The sequence below is a fragment of the Ciconia boyciana genome, chromosome 1 (genome assembly GCF_034638445.1).
Source record: "Ciconia boyciana chromosome 1, ASM3463844v1, whole genome shotgun sequence".
NCBI lineage: Eukaryota > Metazoa > Chordata > Aves > Ciconiiformes > Ciconiidae > Ciconia > Ciconia boyciana.
The window spans coordinates 69,579,098-69,606,685 of record NC_132934.1 but is presented as its reverse complement, the minus strand read 5'-3'; the positions used below and the strand labels follow the sequence as shown (position 1 = coordinate 69,606,685).

The window sequence follows — 27,588 nt, the reverse complement described above, 5'->3', positions numbered from 1 at the left end:
TAGTTGTTATTTCCTTCTTTTACTTTACTGGCAAAAGAAATAATCATGCTAAGCCACTACTGAGGAAAGCAGCCTTATGCAATAGACAAATGGCACTTGCAAATACATATACAAGTCCCATGTAATGCAGGCACAATACCTTTCTAATAGAGGAGAAAAAAGGACTATACTTGAACAACATACCTTCCAAATAACCTGGCAAAGAAAGCAAGTAGTTTGCACATAAGGTCTGGGCTATGCAGTTTTGGTTTAACATCTGCTGTAAGAGTAGATTTTCCCCTAAAGCCCCTACAGTTATTAATATTGAGAAAACAGGATTATTGTCTGAACAGCATAGAGATGAAAAACTGTTTGTATCTGCAAGCTGTCTGCTTATTTAGAAAGCATTCAAGACTGTTTCTCTTGATAACACATTTGAAGAACAGCTTTTGGAAAATGAACCTTTTGGACTGTTTTTTGATTTCTCTTCCTCCCTACAGATGACCTGTGATTTTTTTTCCTAAGTGACATAGAGCACAAAAATTCTTGCATCTTCCTATCACATGCATGGGAAGGGTTTCCAAGAGATGAAATTCAAGGATTTCAAATCATAATATTAGAATAATAAAGAATGATTTGGAGGGCTTCCTACCATGGTAAGCTTGCCCTGAAGTACATAAAATCAGCTATTGCCATTACATACAGAGGTAAGTGTCTCTCAGGCTGTTTTTATTTCATACCCTAACTAGAAGAAACTGGAAAACACTTAAAAGGGAAAGTGGATGAAAATACTGGCCCTGATGATGGTTGCTAGGCACCAAGCAATGCAGAGAGGACTACAACAAGCCAAGTTTCAAGCAGATTTAGATATTGTCCTAATGAACATAGAGTGTCATTAAAAACCAAGGGCTGGTTTAAACAATTTTGCCTAGACTATTCAAAAAGGAAAATGATTTCATCTTGGCTTACTGTTCAAAAACAGATACAATACCCACGTACATGAACACACTGACAGTTACAAACACACAACTCATCATACTTAATTCCCAAATAAAGGAAGATTCAATAGCATTCAAGACTCCTACTGAGCACAAACTCAGTGGTTCACTTGCAAAGCATCTGCTGCAGGATGGGAATCCAAATCCTAACCCACCCAACCTCACTTCACTCCTGGAAGCACTCACATCTTTGCAGCTCTTGGCTGTACATCCAACCCTCTTGGGACCACACCCACCTTGTGCTGCCTTGCTGGGGGGGATCGGGCCCACTGCCGACATACGTGCCAGTCAGCATGCTCCCTGAGAGGGACGCTTACGTGTGGCAAGTTGTACCACACAGAGGCATTTCCAGGGGAGCTGCAATGCCTTTGAGTTCATCTGGCACAAGTCCAGGGTAAAATGTACCTCTCTCTGCCTACTGTAAAACAGACCAGAAGGAATCAAAGAATCATAAAATAATCTAGGTTGGAAGGGACCTCTGGAGGTCATCCAATCCAGCCTCCCACTCAAAGATGGGCTTTGGGCTCAAAGCAGGCTTCCGGTCTTTAAACAATTCTGTCCTTAAATAGATTCAGTTTCAGAGTCTGAACAGTTTGGGGATTTTTTTTTTTTTTTTTTTGGCAAGTTCAGGTCTTTGATCACAGTTGTTTTTGTGGATGCATGACATTTCCTCACCCATATCTGCCATTTCTTTTTATGCCTTAGATCTAGAGACTGACTGGAAATAAAATAATATCCTAAGTCATCCCAGATTTTGGAATATAGATACAAACTTCTCAGTTATTGTCCATCTGTTCAAAATGCTTCTGTGAACATAATTTGATTCTGGTGCTTTCATTTTCCCCCTATATTCTGATTATTACTATAGGTACTTAAATAAAATTAAAAACCAGCAAACTGCCATCACCCCAATCAAAAAAACTCCAAGCAATCCTGAGCAAGGAGCATATCAAACTGCAAATACATAAAGAGACATGAACTCTGTTCCAAATGTTGTATCTTCAGTTGAGGCCATACTAAATTTCTCTATTTAAAAAATACTTTTAAATGAGCAATTTCCTCAATATTTTCTGCAATACAGAGAATTCTTTAGGTCATCTGCTACTAGGGCAGAAGCCTCTGTTTAGATATTCAGTCACCTTACATCGTATCTTCAGAGCACTTTATTGTTTGTTTTTATCTTCCTATCTTTTAATAAATATTATTTTCAGGTTGTGTCATAACTTGTACATAATGGTTTTTGGACAGAATTTCCAATTTTTAGGCTCTAATGAATAAGTTCTCTTCTGTGATTTATTGTGTCAAACTTAGTACCTTTATTTTGTTATTCAATTTACTCTTGTAGCAAAATGTATTTAAATGGCCTTCCCCAGGATTATTTTATAGTTTAAGATTTCTCTTGTTTTTCCATCTAACTTTCAACCACATTTTAACTATTTTCCTTCAAGGCTCACAATAATGAAACCATGTAAATTGCCATCAAAATACCTCTGCTAATAAATTAGAGTGCGCTCACCTAACAGCTGAATTACTCCTAGCCCTCTGTAGAGAGGGTTGGTCTATGAATTTCTGTAATTATAAACTGGTAAAAATTACCATCATTATAAGAAATAGTTATCACCCTACTATCTCCAGCTCTTCAACCAGTTCTTTGATTAAGTTGTGATCCTGACAGCAGCAGTATTGGCACAGGGAAGAGAAAGAGGTAATGGGGCAGTTGAGAGTAGCAGAGGGGCAGGCATCCCTTGGGACCTGCATGGACTGGAGCAACTGGAGGACCCGTGCACTGTGCTCGCTGCTGCCCCAGGTGGGGAGGAAAGAAGAGTTCGATTTCATAGGCAAACCTGGAGACACTTGAATACGGCAATAACTTGGATTCATCCAGTGTAAAAGCCATTGCTGCATCAAGTGATCGGCTCTGCCATTTCGCATGATTGCGGATAACTGTCCCCGGAGCTTGGGCAGCAGCGCGCAGAGTGTCTGCCAGTGATTCAGCAGCCACATTTCACCATCTAGTATACCAGCATGATTCCCAAGGCAGGTGAGTTTACCTTCCAAGCTGAAATGGGTGGCCAAGGGAATAGCACATTATTGCCATCATTTGATAACTTCTGTGATGTCCTATTTGCCCCCGTCAGTCCCAATAAAAAAGTTCTAAGTCCTTCCTCTTCCTGTATGTTGGAAGCCAAATATTTGCCACATTTCCAAATAATAAGCCACATTCAATAAGCCAAATATTTATTATGTTGTAAAAAAGTATTTATTGAAAATATGTCCTCATATGTTATTCAGTCATTTAATATTGGGTTAATTATAATAATTATTTCATGCTTTCATAATACATTTTAATCTATTATCATACAGGTCTTTTCATTATTTAGATTCTGGCATGATGTGGTATACTTCCACTGTTACCTATATTCAGTGATATTTGTAACCAAAGACAAGAATTTGTAAAGCCACTGCTTGAAGTTAGCATTCTACATCTGTACTTAGGCATCTAAAGCAGTGGTTTAATTTTCAAAAATGCTGAGCATACAGCTCCTACTTTAACTTTCAGGATGAAGAATAAAGGCCACTGAAATTTGGTTTGGTTTTTTGTTTGTTTGTTTTTTTTAAGAAAGTGTGCTTTTCAAAGTTTATTTGACATGTTTTGCTTTTATTTTTCATGATACAGCTAGAAAAATTGACAGGTGAAGCAGAAAAGCCTGACTAAATAAATAGAAGTTTTTATATCAATACTGGAATTCATTGCCACAAGAAATGAGGGAGTTCAGAACTTCAGTGAGGTTTTAAAACTCATGCACATGAATACAATGTATTTCAGAGCCTAAGCCAACTGGTATGAGGAAAAATATTTTCCTTCTCAGATAAGCTTGCATATTATAATGGCTTTTTCTCTTCCACTCTTCTATTCAGGCACCATTACAGTCCTCTACCAAAGGACGGACAGTGAACAAGAAAGCCAATATCTTTTGTGATGTGGCAATTGCAATGTTCTCATGAAGCACCCTAAAGTTCACTACAGCGCTACTCCGTGCTCATTTTTAGAATCCCGTGTTCCCAATCCCTTTTAGATTGCACCATATATGGACACAAGAATAGCTATATTCTTCCTTTTTGGTCTTAATACCAATGTACGGCCAAGAGTTTATCAAGAATACAAATTTTGACATTCCAGATCAAAGACAACAATATTCAGACTACTGAATTTCAAGCACAACCACAGGATGAAAGCTCCACCACCCTGATACGTAGGAAGTCAGAGAAGAGAATAATAAACTTATCCTAATAACCCACATAATATCCAATACAGCCAAATCATGTATCTAGTCTGATAACCTATATTGGGTAGTGGCCAGTTTCTGAAATTTCATAGGAAAGCACAAAATCTCCATCATACCCTTGGATGAGATTAAAAATTTGTGAGCATGTGGGAAGTATAGAGATGCAAGGAACTTTACTGATTCCCACAGGCAAACTTCTTATGTCAAAGTATGTGGCATAATTAAACTGTGATAGTCATTACATTATTGCATTGAATTCCAGCTACCACATTGTTTTATCAGTAAATCCTACAGTTTAACATCTTTATAAGCATTTCACTAATTTCTGCACACAGTTACATGTGAAGAAAACAAAAATACTTGTGTTGCTAGCAAATATGTTTACCCTTAATACAATTACATACTATAAAGTCTATGGGAAAAAAAATGAAGGTAAATCATGCTCAAGGTGTTCTTCCTTATCCTGGCACAAACTAGAAGTTACCCCTAGTCAATCAGTTAATTTTACCTAATGTAGCTGGAAGAGTGTCAGCCTGTCAAGGAGATAGACATGCTCACACCTCTTCTCTGCCAGCTGCAAAGCTCTTCCAAATGACTTGTCGTGCATGAAGAAAAGATGGAAGAGTCTGCTTTAATCCACTACTGTGTCAGAACATCAAGTCTTCAGGACAGTGACTCACTACAATGACTGAAGTTGAATTATTACATTTTTTATTTGAATCAAATCACTCTGTATCTAGCAGAAAGCTCTCATTCTCTGTCCTCATCCTACATCAACATTTTATACCATGTAAATGTGTAATAACAAATGTCCCTCTAAGTTTTAGACTTCAGGAATGGGATGCAGAATTTAAAGCTTATATATTCCATTTGCTGTAAGAGGCTGAGGAAGGGAGGAGAAAGGAGAACTGCAAGGGCCACAAAATAAGGTTGCAGCTTATCTTGATGACTTTATTCCAAATTGCTAGTTACAAACCATTTTTTTCTTAACAGGCACTCTTACTATTTTTTAACAAAGTTATCATAACCCATAGTTCATAAGAAACTGTGCTTCATCGAATCTGGAATTGTTATCCACCTGTAAAGTATCTGAAGGCAATGAGAGACTACTGTCCTCATGCCTGTTGTTCCTTCTCCACCTAGACCACTTTCCTGATTTATTTTTAATTCCAGCACCACAAGATTGGAAACTTTTGATAAATTAAAAAACATAGTTCTTTGGCCACAGTCTCAAGCCAAACTCACAAATTAATTTCAAAATACTGTGGCTATATCCATGATTCTTGGTGCTTAATCAGGTCAAGTTGTGACAGTTCTCAAACATCAGATCACAAAAAATAAGGAGGTTTGGGCACAAGGAAAACCTAAATACAAAATCTAAGCAGAAATTTTATAGGAAGTGGACTGGGTAATTATAGTGGGAATGCTCTTCCCTTTGAATCCTCAGTGAGCCAGTATGGGGCTAGATACACAGGTTCTGAACACTTGCCAGCAATGTAACATAGTGGAGTCTCATGACATTTATTCCAGGTAAAGGGAAAGGGTCAGTAAAGCCTGGGCAAAATCCCACTTTATGGGGTTTTTTGTTTGGTTTAGTTTGTTTTAAATTTACTTCGTCTTCTTCTGAAAAGTAAATTACATTTTTTCTTCCATAGTCCTATCATGTTGTCTGACCCATACACAAGCTGAATAAGTACGTAGAGAGTACTTCAAGAAAATTCTAAAATGAAAGCATGCCCATCTCTGCCAAAACTCACTTCAAGCCAGTGGTCATGTGTATCATGCTAGCCTTTCAGAATGGTTGATAATTGGAATATTAAACATTATAGAAAGCACACAGGAGAGGCGGGTCCCAAAAGTTTGTATGAGCAATTTCAAAGCCCTAACTAGCTTTATTCACAATAAGACAGGAAGGAACACCTGCACATGCCACTAGCTGGAACCTCAGTAGCAACGAGCCTAACAATGCATGGAAGCAATACTATCTGTCAAATCTCAGCCTGCTGCCTTAAATTTAAAAGTGACATGCAGTAAAGGTGGCATAAAACTTTTACTGTGGGGTATCAGATATTGCAATTATTAAGGATTCACCCTCTGGTGAAAAAAAAAAAAAAAAAAAAAGAAGCAGCAAAGTAATATATAACATGGCCTGAAGATAACACTAGCACCATTTTTTTTTCTCTTCACAAAACAAAGAGAATCTGACATGGCCTACAAGCTATTCTATTGAGAATTCTATAAGTTCATTGGAATAATGTTGCATATTTTCTATTAATTTCTTCCCCAGATGTTTTGCCTTACATTCATTAGATGCAGGTGAAAACATAGCTATCGTAATTCAGAACTAATTTTATAAAGCACCAAAAAAATCCAGTGACATTCTTATATTCTCATATATTTTGTTTCAAGGTAATGGTACTTTATTGTACTTCAAGACATGCAAGAGCCAACGGACACTTCTTCTTTCAGTTGTACCACTTAAGAAAACGTAGCTTAAAAAAAAAAAAATTTTAAAAAAATCAATATTACACTGAGGGATATAGTGCTATGACAGAGTAGTCTTAAACCCCCTCCTCCTGTTTTGGTAACTTTGCACAGCTTAAGAAACTGAAAATGCTATGTAAACTCATGCATTCTTAAATATAGGCATGTAAAGCAGTAATTCGCTATGATATATGCCACTTACTATGATACACGTCTCTTGCTTCAAGACAGCTCTTGATACTCACATAAACTCACTCAGATATCAGCTTGTATTGATACATACATTCTCTGTTCACTTTCAGGAAAAAGAACCTAGCACTTTGAGACTGTTTGAGTTACACAGGATTGCTTCTTCCAAGCACTACGCTGAAAGATTTGGGGCAGCGATCACCTTTTATTCTCTATAATGCCTAGCACAATGGGGTCTGGCCTACCACTAAGGCTCCTAGCAGCTTTGATTCTTTAAATAATTTTACTGCAGTCTAATGGCATAGATGGCACAGATCAATCTGTGCACTACTCTGTGCTGCTAATGCAAATGCTATGTGCTACTCAAGTGTTATTTCACTATGTGGCTGCACTCGCTCAAGATAGCAAACCCGAGAAGACAGCTTCACTTAAATCTGTATTGAAGATATTTTCATGAGGATACACAAAATGCTTCTAGAATCAGCTTCAGCCTATTGAAATTCAACCTACTCCTCCAATTCTGAAACCCCTGTCAGAAGCAGACTTCTACTATACTGCTTTCACCGGAACGGTGATGACCATAGACTCCTCCACCCTCCCAAACACACGCGTAGACATGCTGTCGTAAACAGCAAGCACTGATATATGTTCAGAACTAATATCTTGCCAACCATACCACAAACATTCGTATCGGTAACGGAAGGGACATAGCACCTCCGAGAGCATCAATATCACTTCCAAACAACAAACCAACTCACAACTGGTAACAACTCAAAAATCAGTATTTACACATTATCTTGCTCATTTTATTTGATATAGTTCTATGTTGCTTAAAAAAAAAATTAAAAATCAGGTAAATATTAGTAAATGCAGCTTCCTTATTTTTTTTCCAATAAAGTTCTTCCAACAAACACATAATTTATATTGCTAGTGACTATTTTTCTGCTATTGACATCATTTAATTTGAAGAGAAAAATAGAAAACATTTTCTTCTGCAGTTTTAAATTAGTCTTCTAAAAAGTGGTTATCAGTGTTTATACTCAGAGCTTTCTCAGAGCCTATACTAAGTGTTATTCACATAATTAAGGTCATATATATTTTTACTGGATTTATTTGTGCTGGTTGAATTAGAACTATCAGTTTGAATCACTTACTGGAAAGTTTCAACTCAAGGATTTTTATAATCATTTTATAACTCCTTTGTCCTACGTACTATCAGAGTCTTTTCAGAAGTGTATAATTAGTGTTCCTAATAGCACTGAACTGCTTTTGTTCAAATCACTGTATTAACTATTATTAAAATTACAAAGGCATTGTCATGATACATACACTTATAATCTACAAGTGGAAAATACTATAACACCTCACAGATGATATTTCTATGGGCTCTGTGACCTTCTCTTGACACTGTTAAAATTGTTCTCTTGAAGAAGTAAGTGTCAAACAGGAGCTGAGGCCTGTCCTAAACCCAGGTACCTAACTCAAATGCTGGAAGTGAAAGTAAATGTGGTAAAACAATTAGCATACCACTCATTTCCTTATTAGTTGTGACTGGACGATTATTTTTTCATGACAGTTCTATACTTAGAAAAGTTGTGAAAATGGGAATGAAATAATAAGAAAAGTTCTGGTCAGATTTCTAGGCCATTAAAAAAAAAAAAAGCCACTTCATCCACATTTTCACATTGGGATTGAACCTAGGGTAAGTCCAGGAAGAGGATCTGGTGACTTGAAGAGGTCATTATAGGACCCTCTTAATCCTATGTGAAGCATTCCTATGTTTTTCTCCTGTTTTGAATCTGAGCTTCCCAAAAGTTCACTGATCCAGAAAGTGGCTCCTGCTAATCACCCTCCGCATCTGCTGCTATAGAGAGAACAATGGCCAATTAGAAGTCAAGTAGATCCAACCACAGACTATGTAACACAGAAGTTTTGCTTTGTCCGTCTTTAGAAATTCAGAACTGCAATTCCTAGTTTCACTAGATTACTTTAACATCCTCAGGAGATCAGTAGCAACCACTAGCGGTCCATAAAAGAAACCTTATCAACAAAAGATAAATTTAACAGCAAAATTTAACAGAAGCGTGTGCGAAAAGGATCTTGATTTGGAAATGCATCAATATCTGGATTCTAATAGCACCCTGGTGATATATTAGTGTGCTAAAAAAACAAAAACAAAACACAAAAGAAAACCAATTTTCAGCTTCTCTTTATTGGCTTTCAGAATAATTTTGCTGAACTGTCTTCCTAGAGAATCTGAGAAATGCCAAAAACAAATGCAAAACCAGCAGGATATTTTCCAACATAAAGAGTCAGCATCCAGACCTTCAAGTCAGACAACACTACAGACTGACCTAGATGCCACAGAGCTCATCCCAGGCTAGTTCCTGAGCCCAGAGAAATTCCCTTTCATTACTAACATAGAGTGAACGCAGTTGTCTCAAAGTTCTTACATACCCAGTTTTGAATGGGTTACAGTATGACCTCTGCACAGTTGGTAAACTGGCTAAGCGACCTTGGAAAAATGTCAAACTGGTGCTGTGCTTCCTCTACGTAGAAAGTGAAAAGACTAAACGGGAAGCAGATACCTTGTTAAAAATGGGTAGAATACCCCTATGTGATTAGAGCTGGCACTTGTTGATACTGTGCACAAGTAGTAAGCATAGCCTGTTCCTGTAAGCTGTCTTCTAAGAAAGTTCCCCGGTCAGGAACTTTACTGGAAAGACTGAGAGGATTCTGTTCAGGCAAGGTTTTTGAGGCCTTAGAGAGATCCATTTTTCTGATATCTGGGACACTTATATCTGGATTCAAACTTGCTAGGGAATTGATGAAAATAGGGACAGTATCTAGACCGTGCTGCTAGGTCTGTTTTCCTTGGAGAGAGGCTGAAATGTCTTGGGTCCTGCCATCTCTTTTATAGTCCTTGTATGTGACTCTCCACTGCAAACTCCTTGAAATAAAGCTACTGAAGGACATCATGAATAGAAAAAAGTGTCACAAGTCTGATGCTGAGTTGTCAGCTTCTTTGTGACACTACATTGCCAAGACTCTAATGCAGGATTTGTGGTGTCACTTCACAGATTTCCAATTTCTCTTGCTTAACTGCAGTGTGAAAACAAAATTAGATTTAAAAAGATATGTTTTGAATAGAGGGCTATATCACAAATGAACAAACCAATGTTGTGATATTACCTGCTTCCCTCCCCCTCAATTTCTAGCTGAGATTGCCATCTCAGCTTAATACCACTCTTCCAACTCTCTGTATCATCCTCATATGAAGAATTTTTGCTGAATACTCTTTCACAATTACCAAACTCCCAAAACGAAGACTTCTTTATATAACAGGAAGACCACTTTACCTTCATTGCTTTGGACAATCTATGACAGCATCCTGAAAGATTCAGGAAAGCACAGAATTTAGTTTTGCTGTTAGCAATGCCACCTTAAATATATCTGGACATTATTATCTCATGGCAGGAATCACTACTGCTTTGTGTTTACAAGCCACAGCTTTGATGACCAGCCTAATTAAGAAACCAATAAGAGGGGATTAAAGTGATGTTCTTGGGAAGAGTTCTCCCATGTGGAGCGATGTGAAAGAAGAAAGTACCCTGTGAATAGCTTTACCAGTCACATTTAGATTTCATTTCACAAATTCATTCAGATCTAAGTCCACAATATGTATGAAGCCAAAGTTTATTACCAATAAAATTAGCAAGTTGAGGTAAGAGTGCATTTTCAGATGTCTACCTGAGTTTGGCGGCTCCTACATTACTGCCTCAGGATGAGCTTCTCAGCTGACAGCCTTGAACCTTCCTCTTTCCTCAGATGTAATTACAGTAAGAAGCCACAAATCTTCAGCTTCACTTACAATTATGTTCTGTTAAACCAAATTCACTAAAAGGCAAAGACTACTGACCTTAAAAGACAGTTTCAGCATTATGAGCCTCAGGTATTCAAAATACATCGGTTCCTTTTCTTTTCTTCCCCTCCATGCCAGCAGAACATTGGCCACAAAACCATAAAACAAGAAGTCTTGGATTCTTTCTGGGTTTTGAATCCCAAAGTTCTGGTTTTCAGGCTTCCCCACTCCCCCGAAAAAGGGTTCATCTAAATCAGTACCATGCCTCCAAGAGTGACCATAATCAAAAGCCAAAATAAGATCAATGACAGGACAGGCATGTACCTCTCCTGTGTACTCTCCCAGACTTCAATTATTTTCAGCTCAGGGGATTTCCTCAGCCTGATGCAGTTTGTCTATTTATTAACCCTCAATGGACCTCCCTTCCAAATTCTTGTTCTGTTCTCCCCTAGAGTTAATGTAAACTTTCTGCATCTTATACAACAGTCGTACTTCACGCTAAACCTCTTGATTGTTCATAAAGTAATGTCAGAGGAGAACGGTACAAAGAATGAGTCATTTCTCTTTCCTGCCTCAACTTTGTCTGGGAATGCTATTTTCCTGTGAGGCTATAGGGAATAGATGGAAACTACTGCTCCTTGCACAAGTCAATCAGCTCCCAAGTGCAAAAATTCATTTGAATAAGCTAGCAAAACAAAAAGCTTTATTGAAAGTCAAAAAAGGCTTCTATGTGTTGGTCATTTTCCATCTTCAAAGTGTATAGACTTCTCTATGATTCACTGAAAGCAGACTGGAAAATGAACTTTTGCTCACTGGAACAAAACATCACTGAATAGCAAGAAAAATTCTACCAAGAACTCAGTCTATTTATTAGCAGTCCAGTCTAAGATTATTTAACATGAACTAGCTTCTGTTGTCACAGGATTATGAGTATTTCAGCATGAAAGAGTTAATTTAGGGTGAGAAAGAGTCATCACAACCATCATATCCGATTCACGTTTAGCACAGACTATATAATTTCAAATGAAGTTAGGAGTCTACTTTTTTTTTTTCCCCAGAAAATGAGGCAATAAGAAGATTTTAATTTTTAAGTAAATAACATCCCTGTGACAATACAGTGCTTTTGCTTCCCTTCTTCCTCCTTTCTCCCTGTTCTAGTATTCAGTGATGGAAGCAAAGACAAGTATAAATCGCTATATGCCATCAAGGCAAAATTGTCCCTGAGAGTTTGGCATCATGCCCAGGATTTTACTCACTCCATGACAAGTGGTGTTCTCTTCAGCTAGGATTTATCCAGCCTCATCAATAAATACCTCGAGCATGGTCATTTGATGGACATGACAAGATTAGATTCCAAAACATTTAGGGCTGTATACAGTATTTCACTATTGTAAAGAAAATGACAAAAATCCTGAAGCAGGAACGATTTCTTTTTCTGACATTAAATGTCTGAACAAACTGTTGTACAATCCTTGTTGGCCAGTCATAGCATGAGGGCTTTTTAAAATTCACTTGGTGCTTTTTTTTCTGTACATTATTCTATGAGCCATTTTCCCCTCAGTGTCTGCTTTACAATCATCACCGCTTTTCTCACTTATGTATGATGGGGGAGAATATGTTCTCATCTGTGTCTTAGGAAGCAGATCTGGATTTGTTTACAAGCTTTCAGTTCTTGCTTTTCTGATTCAGACCAGGGGATCTAAAATAACAGGTTTTAATATGGCAAGTAAATACAACAGACTCCAAGCCCACAATCAGTCTCTCTTGCTCTCTAGTTCAATTAAAACATATTTACTGATAGCAGAACAGAATAACTACATAATTACTTGTATACAATGTGGTGCTCCAGCAGATAAGATGGAGAGAAGATGTAGAGACACAACAGGAGTAGCCAAACAGCAGAAGAAACACAATATGTTTTCAAGCAGTTCGAGTGAGACTTACTTACCAACTGAGATCAATCTGAATGCTTCTGGTTTTGGTAAAGCAGTGTAAGCTTAAGAGTATTTATCAGAGAATTGGGAACTATTGAACAATGTGTTTCAGCATAGCCAAAACCAAAGGCGTATGTCTGGGATCAAGGGATGTAGGCCAAACTTATCAAACTGTCATTACATATTGGAGAGCAACAGTTCTTCAGGGTGGCTTCTAGATCACGTCCAAGGTCAACCAAACACAAGCATCAGGGCAAAGCTTTTGGATAAGATGGCTAACAAGACTGTAGGATGCCCAAGGAGAAAAAGTGAACCAGAGAAGAGTTATTAGCTTTCTATGCTGTGAGAACATTATTGAAAACTTTATCTACTTCCAATGTCCATCCTTCAAAGATGATGCTGACAAGTATTTTCAGGAGAAAAAAAAACATAAGAATTATCATCAGGAAATAGTGAAAACATAGAAAAAGTTATGGTCCTTATAATAGGGACAATTAAGCCATGACTCAAGCCTAATCTGTCAGAATTTACATGGAGTTAGGAAAGACATTTTCATTCTTGGTGTAAATTTGCATAGTAGTAGAAGACTGAATGGAGGAAAGAAAAAAACCCCACCTCTTTCTTTTTTCAGGTTACATTTTTCTTAAGCAGCTTTAAATTAGAATTGAGGTTGACCTTACAAATATGCTATACACATCTTCCCTTTTCTTGATAGAGAATTACTGCATGAATTTATATGACCAGTGGAAAGCAAGACTAGATGCTTGAAATCACCACCTCCCACTTCACAATATAGTCTGAACTATAGAGTTTGCCTCTAAATTTGAGTTTGTGCTCACCTCTGGGTCCTGCTATGGTCTAGTTCATTTGGTCTCTCCCTAGTCCCACAGGGTCAGACATACTTTCAAGAGGTCATAGGCCACTTTATTTTAAGCAGTTCAACAAAAAAGGAATCATTTTCAGCTCCCTATGGATTTTCATGCTTTCAAAAGGTCAAAGGCTCTGCTGAGCCCAGTTTGCCTTCTGGGCTGGAACAGTAAAGGCACATCAGTTTCTATAGCCAGAGGCACACAGAGCAACGTGGTTATCACTATTTAGCTGCATTCAGCCCTCTGTCCATATATGCAGATGCATCGATTAGAGGCAATTTTCAACACTCTTCTGATCAAAGCTTAAAACAGTCACCCATGGGAGAACAGTGAAAGGCCTTACCTGCTCTGCCACTATTTGAAAAGCGGAACAGCCTCCTTTCCTGCACAGACTGTCAAATGGACCTGCTACCCATCCCAGTGAGACAGGAGGGAAGGTGCAAGGAAGAGGAAGAGGCACTCCTCCTACACACGCAGCTGCTGCTGTGTCTGCATGCAGAGACAAGGGAGAAGCCTCCAGACTGGTGCATGTTACCCTGAACGTCTGTGTCAGTATGAGCGTGTACTTTTGTTAAAGACAGGGAACGACAGGGACAAGGCCTGCCTCTGACAATTACACAGCCTCTCGGTGGTCTGAGTTGCTATGAGCACCACCCAGAAACATCCATAACCCTGGCCCCCAAGATCCCAGAAGTGGATCCTAGCAAAGGTGGAACCATGCTCTTCATAAGTTCTGCTTCATTAGTTCAACAGAGGCTTTTCAAAAACGCCAAGACATACTGAAGAACCAGTGATTCAAAAATCCTTCTTTAGAAATTACTATTCTTTTGAGAAAAGCAAAAATGTATAACTTATTATAAGTTATCATTCAATAAAACCTTTCTTTGTATTTTATTGAAGAGCAGCAGCAGGCACGCAGGCTGGGAGCCATGTTAGTTCACGTCTGGATGGTGGAGATGGGGAAAGGAACCACAAAAAACACTGACTGTTTTAAACACACTCCTTTAGGTTCATACCAGAGCCCAACAATGTTACCTGCCTACCATGGAAAATTACTTGAGTAACCAAGATGAATAGAGCAGAGAAGCACACAAGCAGCTGCTTGAATACAAGCTGTGATCTCTCTTCCTCTGAAAGGGGGATCAATATCTCTGTGGCATCTTTTTTCAATACAGCATTGAAATGTGAAAGCAAAGGTAAACATTTCCAAAAGGAGCTGTCAGCCAGGCTTGAATTTATTTCAAGAGATATTTATCAGAAATATTTCCATAGTTGTATCAGCACTTACTTCTCTCAAATACTGCATTGCATTTTCCCTAGATTAGCTCCTGCTCTTTAAACCTTTAAAACGCTATGTCCTTCCTAAAGCCACATCCTCTGTAAGGTGACTGCTATGTACATGCTCAAAACTTAGCAGAATTAGACCTTCTGAGAGTTACAAATACATTTCAGCATTTTTTTTCCTCCTCTTTTTCTTTCACTCCATAAGATTTCAGTACAGAAAGATCATCCGAAAGACTCAAACACATTCTCATATTTCATGGCCTCTGAAAGGCTAAAACATTCAACTTTGCTTCATCTGCTTCTTCCTTTTTCCCCTATGACAGTCAAATACTTGCATGCAACAGCCTGATGCTTCAAAAGGAAAAGAAAGTAGCAGCAATGCTGGTTTTATCATAGGGACAATGAAAATTGGAGACAAAATAGATTTGGACATTAATATTTATATCCAATATAAAAAAATAACAGGCTGCAACTGGAATGTAATTTTTAAGTGTGTTGTAAATTGTGTTAAACATTTAATTTGAGTAAGTAAAAGGTAATGCTGGAGTTTGAACTGCTATAAACAAGAACTTATTTATGTCAGGATGAAAGCATCACACCCCTGAGATGGATAAAAACAATATAATTGTCAAATGAGAAGTAGGATACAGTAAAAATGTTAAATAAGATAAGAGCTATTAAAAAAGTACATGACGATTCACAGCTAAAACTTGGTTCAGGTGGAATAAGGGAAGAATAAATCATGGTTAATGACTTATAAAAATTAGAATACAAGTTGTTTTGTTTAAAGGTGATTTACCAGTTTCTTGCTGGTAGAAGTCAATGCAACATCAGGTGTACACCACAGCTGCACATCCAGCCCAGATATCTACATGCAGATGCCAGCTTTTACCTACTGTTCTCCCTACTTTGACTTACAGCACTGGATTTTATAGAAAACTCCAGGTGAAAATATAGCACTACTCCATTACTATAGTTGCGCATGATTATTCAGTATTTGCACAAGCAAATGCTTAGTTAGCTTCTTGGACTCAGGAGGCACCTGAGGCATTTAATAGAAGTGGGAAGCTGGAAACCCTCTATTTCCTTCCCTTTGTTGCAAGGGCAGCAGTGGCTTTAAAGAGCAGAGGCAGCAGATTTCCTTGTTCTACAGAAAAACAATCCTTAACACAGTTAAATGCCCCAGTATCTGTCACTGCAGTGGTACAAATCTTATGTGTGTTTGAGATCTTAGTTTGTCATTGTTATGATTTAGCGTTAACAGCTAAAGGAGGTGAATAGGAGCTGTTCATTCTCTTTGATGTTATTTCATCTTGCAGTCTTTCATTTCAGCCAACTACTCCTGAAGGGCATTGATGTGCCTTTTGTTCAGATTCAGACATTGTCTTGGTGACCATGATGAGGAGAAGCTTTCTGTTTGTTTGTTTTTAAATACAAGTTTAGATTGTGAAACAATTATGCAACTAGATCTTTAAAAATCTTTTGTAACCACATGTTTGGCTACATAATCTCATTTAAACAGGGATTCTTGTTTTAAAGTGAATCTAACAAACAATAAGGCCACACAAGGATAACAGCACTTAAGTGGTTTTCAATGGATAAAAATGATAATAATAAAATAACATGCAAATTCTGCTTTTGTGTGAGGTTCTTTGCTTAAGGATATGTAATAGAACTAAAACATTTTAAAATGTCCACGTAAAAAGCATTCACCAAGCTTCAGATCAAAGAGTAATAGTAAGAGATTAAGCACATTTATTGCTAACTAGAAAAACATTTCAAGATACCAGATGAAGATAATAATATGCAAAAGATGATTGCTTCAGTCTCTAATATAAGCTACCTAAATATAAATTTTACAAGCAAAAGACAATAGCAAGCCAGCAGAAGAGGAAGAATTCCAAAACCCCAAACTCCAAATCAGTGTAAGTTTATCAGGACAGCCTGAAAAACAGTTGCACACTTGCCAACACAGCTAGCTGGGGAACCACGTACATGCCGCTTCTGGAAAGCTTATACTGTGGGAGTTGGGCATCTTGCTCTTGCTATTGCCAAATTTAGTGCATTGGGCTAAAGGTGTTGACACCACTGTAAAGAAACTGTACTACCAGCAACCACAGGAGGGTAACAGTTTTCAAAGAGCTGGTATGCTCCTTTGGCCAGGTGTTCTTCATTAGAGCCTAAGGTCTGCATGGACAAGCTCACTATTAGCATCAAGACATCGATTTACATCATGCATGTATAAAACTTTACAGGTGTATATATATCATTAAAGTATCTCAACCGAAAAAAATATGCATTCCTTAGTGTCCCACAGACCATCATAGGTTATTAAGGTTATAGCGAAAGGTTAGAAAAACACTGCAGTCCAAAGATGGTCCAGCTCCCTTGCCTGGGCTTAGCTGCAACAGAACTTGCTAAGGATGTCTCAAGGAGATAACCTGCTGTGCCAACTTCCCAGCATCTACCAGAAATGAAACGTACTGAAGAGATGTTCATGAATATTTCCTGCTGCTTACTGGAAGTCTTCCCCTAACTGGTGAAATTCCAATATTGTATTCTTAATAGACAAATAATAATTGATAAGTATAGGCTCTTCATGTTTATTGTACAAGAAAAGACATTTTGTTCCATGAGGTTGTAGACAAACTCATTTATAAATTGTCCAGCATTTCTCAAAAGTGAAATTCAAGGATGATCTTAGCTTGGTTTGAAGTACAGGTCGGCTGTCATTCAGCCAGGATGACTGAAGAGCTGCTATGACATATGGACCCTCATGTTTTAGGAGTTAGAAAACATGGGAAAAAATAGGAATCGTCCCTGAGAGGAAGAGCCAGTCAAAAACTTTGACAAACTGTGGTGGTTTTGGCTGGGGTAGAGTTATTTTTCTTCACAGTAGCTAGTATGGGGCTGTGTTCTGGATTTGTGCTGGAAACAGCGTTGATAACACAAGGATGTTTTAGTTACTGCTGAGCAGTGCTTACGCAGAGTCAAGGCCTCTTCTGCTTCAAACCCTACCCCACCAGCGAGTGGCTGGGGGTGCACAAGAAGTTGGGAGGGGACATGGCTGGGACAGCTGACCCCAACTGGCCAAAGGGATATCCCACACCACATGACGTCATGCTCAGCACATAAAGCTGGGGGAAGAAGAAGGAAGGGGAGGATGTTCGGAGTGATGGCGTTTGTCTTCCCAAGTAACCGTTACACGTGATGGAGCCCTGCCTTCCTGGAGATGGCTGCACACCTGCCTGCCCATGGGAAGTAGTGAATGAATTACAAGGCTAAGTGCAAGGTCCTGCACTTGGATCACAACCAACCCCATGCAACACTCCAGGCTTGGGGAAGAGTGGCTGGAAAGCTGCCTGGCAGAGAAGGACCTGGGAGTGTTGGTTGACAGCCGCCTGAATATGAGCCAGCAGTGTGCCCAGGTAGCCAAGAAAGCCAATGGCATCCTGGCTTGTATCAAAATAGTGAGGCCAGAAGGAGTAGGGAAGTGATCGTCCCCCTGTACTCAGCACTGGTGAGGCCGCACCTTGAATACTGTGTTCAGTTTTAGGCCCCTCACTACAAGAGAGACATTGAGGTGCTGGAGCATGTCCAGAGAAGGGCAACGAAGCTGGTGAAGGGTCTAGAGCAGAAGTCTTATGAGGAGCAGCTCAGGGAACTGAGGTTGTTTAGCCTGGAGAAGAAGAGGCTGAGGGGAGACCTTATGGCTCTCTACAACTACCTGAAAGGAGGTTGTAGAGAGGTGGGGGTCGGTCTCTTCTCCCAGGTAACAAGTGATAGGACAAGAGGAAATGGCCTCAAGTTGCACCAGGGGAGGTTTAGATTGGATATTAGGAAGTTTTACTTCACTGAAAGGGTTATCAAGCATTGGAACAGGCTGCCTAGGGAAGTGGTTGAGTCGCCATCCCTGGAGGTATTTAAAAGACATTTGGATGAGGTGCTTAGGGACATGGTGTAGTGGTGGCCTTGGTAGTGTTAGGTTAATGGTTGGACTTGATGATCTTAAAGGTCTTTTCCAACCTATATGATTCTGTGATTCTGTAATTCCTTGTTTTGCTTTGCTTGCATGCACGGCTTTTGCTTTACCTATTAAACTGTCTTTATCTCAACCCACGAGTTTTCTCATTTTTACTCTTCCAATTCTCTCCCCCATCCCACCAGGAGGGAGGGAGTGAGCAGCTGTGTGATGCTTAGCTGCTGGCTGGGGTTAAACCACAACATGAACATACAAAACATATTCTTCCCTTCTGGCAATTCTGCCCCTTGGCAAGCAGCACATCCATTCTTTTATTTCTAAGGGAATTATGAAAGTTGTTGGGGTTTTTTCTAGTTTGCACAAGTACAAGGAGTATTGCCTCTAGAGTCAATGATTTTGTAGATGTCAGCAAAGCCCAATGTTCCAACAATTGTTTGTCAATAGCATGCTCTAAACCAGTGGACGGATTTGGGTGACTTAGTCAAGTAAACTCCAGTGAAGTCAATAGGAAGTTTGCTTGACTAAAAACCCGAGAATGTGGTGTAATACAAACTATACATAAAGGAATCTAAAGATCATATGTAAAACCATCTATTGAATTTCTAGATAGAGATGCTTATTTCCTAACATCATTAAAAGGATTCTGATGAACTCATGAACAGAAGTCTAACATCCCACAGACTTACAGAGGGATAAGGATACTTGCACCAAAAAGACAATACAAAAAGTATCTGTCATTTTTGAAATTTCCACTGCTTTTAAAAGATTTTTGCAGGGGCAGGAATTAGACTACAGTGAAAACAACAGTACTTAAAATCTCTTATTTGGCCTGCTTCCACATTTTTCCTACCTTTCCTGAACGGGGGGGGGGGGGGGGGGGGGGCAGGTGGGAAATAATAAAGGCATCCTACAGTGAACTTGAGTTTTTATAAACAAGAATAATTACCACCTGAAAAAAAAAATCTAAAACACACTCGATAAGTCAGAGATTTAGAAAGCTTACACATAAAGAAAGGGAAAATGGTAATCAGAGCTGTCTAAAGAAATGGGATAAATGGCTTAATGTTTGGAGTAAACCAATAAACTTGCCGTCAATCAGAACCAAAGTATATAGTTAAAATTTCAAAACCACTTACACAGAAACATACAACCTGCAAGTCACTATTTCCATGGACTTGGACTAGTTTCTGTAACAGAATTTTTTTTTCTTTCACAACTTACACTTACAGTCCTACTGTAAGTGAATAGGAGTATCCTTCTACCAATCTTGTAGCTGTTTGTACAAAGGTCCTTCCTTTGCAGCTCCTCCAAACCAGGACAGCCCTTCTTGAATAGTTGAATTTTGCCTCAAAAGCATATATTTCACTTTCAAATCCTACCTGAAACCTACTTTTTCCCCTTGGCCTGTATCTCTTAAACCTCTTCTCTTTACTACATTATATACTGCATAATGTAAATGTACTTGATATCATTACAGCATTATATATAATTCATTGTTTAACTCTGAAAGCCTATTATGCCACTTTTCAATATCTCACTGATCCGGTGAAGCACCGTGTTACATTTTAATATGGAAGATATTAATGGAGGTGAATCTCTAGCACTACTTTGTTAAAGCGACCCAACACCACTTTCCATTATTAAGATACTGTTTTCAGCTGCTTTTAATTGTAATTTTACCAGTTAATACTACAGTTTTCCAGGCTGGTTTCTGTCTCAGGCTGAATATTTGGGCAGTATTTCAGACAAAACAGTCTAACAATATCCATTGATTTATCCCAGTTTAAAAAAAAAAATCTCAACAACTATTTTCTTTAGTGACCATATTCTTTGCAACAAGGTCATATGAACTGCCAAATTAATGGCCTTTGTGTCAGGGTTGCATCTTTTGCCTTGCCTACCCACTTAAGTTTAGCCAGACTGGCTTTTAAAAACTTCCATCTGCACAGGCTCCACAGAAACTTGCTAAGTCTTAACACCCAAACTGTCATTACAAATACTAATCAGGCATCTTACAGCTTCTGCAGACCAGAATGTATGTGTCACATCCACAGAACTGAGCAAGGGCTACAAAGGCTTTCAAGGACCCATGTAATAACTGTTCTCAACTAGTCTGAATCAAGCTGGAATAAAGTAACTGAACTTTGAATTGGCGCTGCTGTCTCAGTATTTCTACTGCTGGCATCCAGACATCATTGGGAAGGATGCTACTGATTTCAGAAGCAAAAGTACTAAGGCCAAACCAGGGACAGGTTCAGACTGGGAGACCGACATGTTGAGAATGGAGTTGGCAAATAAGAAAGAAGCAGCTGGAAGGAGCACTGGGATTGCTTGGTTACAGAGACGAGGTTTAGAAGCAGAAAGGAATTTAAGACTAGAATTAACAAGAAGAGTGATCAGGGAGCTGAAGCTGAATGAGGATAGCTCTGAGACCCAATGAGAAAATAGGTGAATAATACACGAAATCACTATGGAGGGGAGACTGCAGTTAGGAGGAAAAAGGGAAAGCAAAAGGGACAGGTCTGATGGAAGCTGGACTGGAAGGAGAAAAATTACTTGGCAAAGAAAAGGTAATGAATTTAAAAAGCAACAACAAATGGGAACATGCAGACATAAGAGATCTCAGAGCAGATCAAGAGATGGTAAGCAACAACAAGCACAGACTGGGTGAGGACACTGGGACCACTGGTATAAAGAGAAGCAGAAGGCTGGGATTTGATTGGGACTCAACAGCAAGCCCTGTGCAGGACAGAAAACTGCTAACGAAATGGTAGAAAGATCAGAAACCTGAAGTATGGCCTCTAAGTCCAGTAAAGACAAAGAACAGAAATGGCAGAACTGAGGAAGAGCTATAGCTCAGACAACTATAGCTAAGATGGGGGGGAGGTTCAGAAGGAGGAGTTATTGGGAGAAAGAGCCAGAAAAAGTCATTTTTCCAAAGATAGAGAAGAGCCCTTCGACTATGTTCCTTTCCAGAGCCTGGAATAGAACCCAGCATTCCTCTGTTGTGGGCAAACACCTCTGAATCCCTCTGCCAAACTTTCCCAATCCTACCTTCACCTTGTCCACACAGCAAACCACCTCTTACCACTGCTGATTACCCAGACAACTCAAGTGGCAGAGGCCTGCCCAACAGTTTTGGTCCTGCTAGTAATGTATATAGGTGTTAATCTCTGCTTCATCTTCACAAAGCCTAGGAAATGACACCACTGTGTTAAAAGAAAATACAAAGGCTGCAAATTTAAGCATCAAAAGTTGAGTCCCCTTCAAAGTAATTCAACACATATGAGAAAATTGTGACGATGCAGTCCTACACGGTTCTCTGTGGAAATTAAATTCTGCCCCCACCAGTGCAAAGAAATGAAGCCTCCGTCCTACTTTTTACCCTTCTTGTTCAGTTAGTGACCACTGGCTTGGAATTGATTGCTATAGATTTTATTCTTTTCTTGACAGTCTTTTCTACAGCATTCCTGTAATGGTCTGCGTGATGTAAGGCACTGACTAATTACGTTCACTGTGAAAGCAGTTACCAACCCAATTTATAATGGGAAAACTGAGACAGCAATTTGCCCAAGAACACACAGTTTGCCAAAACCAGAACCAGCAGACAAGCTTGAATGTCTTCCTCTCAAAACCAATGCTTATTCTTCCACCTGTGCTTCACTACTGCTAGAGATGGTGAGTATCAGCCTGTCCCTGCTAGAGGGAAATGTTGAGCCTAAATTCCATCATATTCAACTTCCTTAGCATCACACAGGTCAGTGATTCACAGTATTTCTGGAGGAAGTCCTCAAGGATTTTTTGGAACAATCTCCTTTCTTCTTCTTCTCATCCTGACTCCAGTCCCTTTCCAGCCTTCTCAGCTCCTCTCTTCCAGCTTCTGTTGCTTACTCCTCACTTTTCAAATTCTATAACTTCCCCCAGCTGTAGCAGTGCTGGCATGAGGCCCAAACTAATAAACCTATCAGAGCTTATTAGCGTGGTATCCACTCTATCCCGCCCTGCACCTCACCCCTGGTGTTAGCATATCTCATTACTGTATTCACTTACTAGTTGGGAACTGTCACACAGGAGGACGATAGCAATGACACAAGAGAACCAAAAGCTTTTGTGCAGTATTCTTCCTTATCCAGAAAAGCCATCTGTTCTTTTCCTGACCCCCTCACCCCCACTTTGCTCTCTAACACTTTCTGACTTTGCACAAGAAAAATTGAGAGACTGCTCAATATGCTGACTCCAGAATTCTCTGATATAAAAAATACTGGTTTGTTATGCCAGTATCTAGAAATGTAATATATATATAGCCACATCCAAACCTATTGTGTCAGTCTGCTGCAAATGCAAAAAGATTAAAAACCGTTAATTCTTTTTTGTACAGAAATCACCTGCTCAACTGGATAGTACCATAATCACCAGCTAATAAAGCAGCCATACCTTCCTGAAAGGCAAGCCCCCTTTCCATAGGCAGGCATTCCCACAAACACTGGCTGGCACAGACACTGACAAGCGAGCAGAAATCGCATCTTTCCTTTCACAGAGTCCTATTTCAGGTTTAACAAATTAGTCTGAAGGTGACATGCCATTATAAGCTCGCATATAAACACAAGAGATCTTTTTTTAAATTTAACTAGTGTACAACAGGATTTCCTTCCTGTAATAAGGACAAGGGAGGGAAAGCAGAGCTATCAAAACAACACAAGGAATCTTGTCCTGCTATTTATCCAAAGCATAAACAACTGACTGAGTCGCCTTCCACAGAAGGTGTTGTAAACCTTGGTCTTAACCTCATTATGTTATCACCATGCTGTGACATTGACCAGGCTTGTGCCATTTGCAATTGCCAGTAAAGTGACAGAAGCATTTTCCTCTCAGCTTCCTATCTTATGCAGTCTATAGTTTTATTCCTAAATGTACATTATCTCTGTTCTAATGCATAATTGCAGGGATAACAAGCAGAAAGCCTCCATATCAGTTACAGCCTCTCATGCAGGCTAACTTTAATTCCCCTCAAACTAGCTCTGATTTTCCTGACTGCATCAAGAGAATACATAACTGTTCTTTGCACAGGGTCATTCATGAGCTTTCCTTACTTGTAAATTTAAGCAAAGTCTCAGCAGAGCTCATTAATACAAAAAAAAAAAAAATTGCACCCAATACAACTCCCCTCCATTTGTTTGAGTTCAATAGTTTTCCAGTGAACACACTGTAGAAGTAAAACATAAAAATTGCTGAAGCCAATTTCAAGCATTTGTTATTACTACATTATATTGTTCTGGCATTTTTCTTAAAGCCAGTGTCAAAAACACTGCAGTGAGCATAAAAATATAAAATCTGGGGTTTAGTATAAATGTGCATTTGAAAAATGAAAGTGCTTCACAGCCCAAGTTACCATCCCTAGACTTGATAAAAATGGCTTGAGGATTTATAGGAATTATTATTATAGGAAGCCAGATTGCAGAGAACCAGTGGGAACATCCATGTGGCATTTGGCCTAAACTTGTAATACATAACAGCTAATCACAATTCCTCACTAACGCAAAAGGGAAGGAATTCTTTATTGGACTCTTCTGTATTTAGTTCCAATGTTCATACTAATTACTGTGGCATCATATCAAATAAGCCTTGCACCTAAAGACAAGACCTATTAAAATGGGGATATGACTATAGGTTACTGGTTTTGTACAGGCAAATGAGGCATGCATCTCTTCAAGACTTCTGTGGAAGGCATACAGCAGTAAGTATGCTCTATTTGACCAATGGGTGATCACATCTGTGATTCATATATTTATGAATATTTATCAAAATATTTATTTATTTATTTATTAGATTTATTTAATCAAAAAATTTAGCAATTATTTATCAAAACATTATTTAGCAGTCATTTTTCTACTTTTACAGAGAGAAGGAAAGAAGCCACTCACACAATTCAGAATTCCTTTCTCTTCTCTCATCACCCTCTACTCCATTAGCTTGTTAAAAACAACTGATTGAATTTTTACCTCAGCCCCCAAGGAAAACTTTGTTTGAAAAGTTGTGATGAAACCTTAGAAAAGGAATACTCGGACCCTAAGGGAAAAGTGGCAGCTTATTGAAAAACTGTTGTTGTGTCGCTTTCAGACTTTGTAAAACAGTTACTATCCATCATATGTTTTCTGTAGATAGTTTCTTCATGTCTCAGGAAGTTAGGGATGGCTCAGCAAACCAGACATGTGGGAGTTTCTGTGGTAGCTTTACCCCCAAAAGAACTAAATTGCAGAATGGAAATGAATCAAGAGTTCTTACACAAGTGAAAATTTCTTCTGGGCAGCTAGGAAGATTCTTTATACATTCAGTCAGACTCACACTTCTGCACAGTATACACATCTGTGCACGCTATTAACCTGCGTGCACGCATTGCAGACATATACTCCTTTTCCTGTTTCAGATTATAGCCTTTGGAGCTCTAGACTTCATGGCTAAAAAATAAATCTGATTGCAAAATACATGCTCACAGGTAGAGGAGGAAAAAAAAAAATCAAGTGAGTACATGAGCTTTTACAGGAATAGATTATTAACCCCAGCTTCTTTCTAGTTGCTTCCATGTACAGTTTGGCTCTTTGAGAGTAAGCTCCCACTCTTCTGCAGTTCCTGCCTTCTGGAATAGCTTTCCTTTAACTCCAAGTTTCATCTATTCTTTCATCCCATTCCAAAACACAACTAAGACATTTTTTCACCCTTATCTCACCCATTTGCCTCCATTTCCCCTCCCTATTGCTCAGTACTTTACTCACTGATCACAACATACAACTCTTCACAATTCTGTGAAAAGTTTCAGAACGCAGCATATGACATATACTCAAAAAGTTTGTTTCCCAACAGCAGTATATACATGCCAAGATATATGTATATCACCCTGAGAAAACAAAACAAACAAACAAAAAAATCCACACAAAACCCAACAACGACAACCACAAACGGGGACTAACAGGAAATCACAAGACCAAAGGCTACTGAGCAGTCAGAGCTCCAGGGTTTGATCTATAGTGTAGAATAGAGTCTTAATTCCACTAGTGTAAGCCCCTCATGGAATACTAAGTATCCTATTTTCCATTTTTAATTACTTTTTCCATTGAAACCCAAAGAACAAAGTTTAGTGAAGCAGACTCCCCATTCTACTTTCTTCTCCCCTTACTTCTGTGAAACAGCTATTTAGATAAATGAACAATGCCTCCTCATCCTCAAGGCTATAACATTTCTAAACTTTCCTGAGATGATAACTCTTGCTTGGCTGAGGTTTTTAAAATCCTACTCACAAATAACATGAGTGTTTTGATAGATTGACCAAATGATGCAAAACATGGCTTGGAAAACAGATGCAGAATAGTGACTCAGCTCACAAGGTGCATATATTTTCTGATAATAGAATAGTTTCAATATACCTCATTCAATTATTAATATAGTCCCAACCTAATATTAGCCAGCAGTCTCCTCACTGAAATAAGGCAAATACCCACACCCAATTAAACTCAAGACAAATTAAGAGCCCTCTAACGTTCAACTCTGCTTTGTTTTCCTCTTTCAACCTTGCAAGTCAGAACGTGCAATAAACAGCATACTGTCTTTTATAGCCAGAGGATTAACTGAATCTGCTTTTTTTTAAATAAAAGATATTAATTTTTGAAAGGTGCCATAGTGACGTGTTTTAAACATACACACCACAATTCATCATTGTTAAACACTAAGTCAAGCTAACAAAGAGATAGCAGCAAAAGAGAAACAAGACCAACTCACATATTCTGTAAATATAGAGAATAGTTAAAAGTTAACAATCATTTGTCTCCTCCTGCTCCTATTTTTAAACTTCTTTAAGGAGTCACAGTGGAAAAGCACTACACAACAATTTTTTTGTTCTGTGTTTTTGGGGGGTTCTTTTGTTTTTCTTTGTTTTGTTTTTGGGGAGTTTTTTTTAAAACATAGAAGTACTGTTCCAGCAAAGTCCTGAAGTTCACAATTTGTTTTATACAGCTTCAAGAGATATTTAATCAAGTGACTGACTTCCAAGAACAGCATGCATCATTTTAATTACAACGTCTGTCAGCCATCCCAATTATCCCTACTTTGGAAGTATGGCTTTTGTTTTCTTCCTCTGTTGCTCTAAAATTTCTTATGTCTCAGTAAATTTCAATCAGGAAATAGCACCCCAGCTCTTAAACTCTGGGAGCAAGTTTTCATCCTGATCCAACCAGACAAGTAGGAGATTTGTTCACATATTTGAGAGGAAGAAAACTGTTCTCTGCTAATTCAGTGAATTGCGTTCCAGAGCTGTTTTGTGTTGTGCCCTTACTGAACAGAATTCTTTGCTATGACTTCATGCTAAGCCAAAAGTAAACACTCTTGCCTTTTTATATGGACAGCTCTATCCTAAAGTACCAACATTAGCATCAGTGGTGACAGAGGAAAAGCTATATTCCCGCAACAAGAGGGAAGGAAGGAAAAAAAACCAACCAAACAAACAACAACAAAAAACCCAAATCACACAACAGACAAAAAACCCCAAACCAACAAACATTGTTCAACCAAACACGAGCCTGTGAAATGCAAGCATTAATGTACTTCATAGGAATTAGTCATCAAGCTGTGCTCTCATGTATCACCTGAGAGGAGGACAGTATCAATTTCACAATAGCACTTTGTAAGACAAAAATCACCATATAATCCATGATTAAGAGATTTCTTCTGCA

General features: G+C 38.7%; 1 protein-coding gene across 50 annotated transcripts in view; it reads right to left on the bottom strand.

Annotated features, from left to right (window-relative positions):
* The window catches only part of CACNA1C (calcium voltage-gated channel subunit alpha1 C), a 495,028-nt gene that overhangs the window by 386,727 nt on the left and 80,713 nt on the right, over nucleotides 1-27,588 (bottom strand). The gene's annotated exons all lie outside the window — the stretch shown is intronic.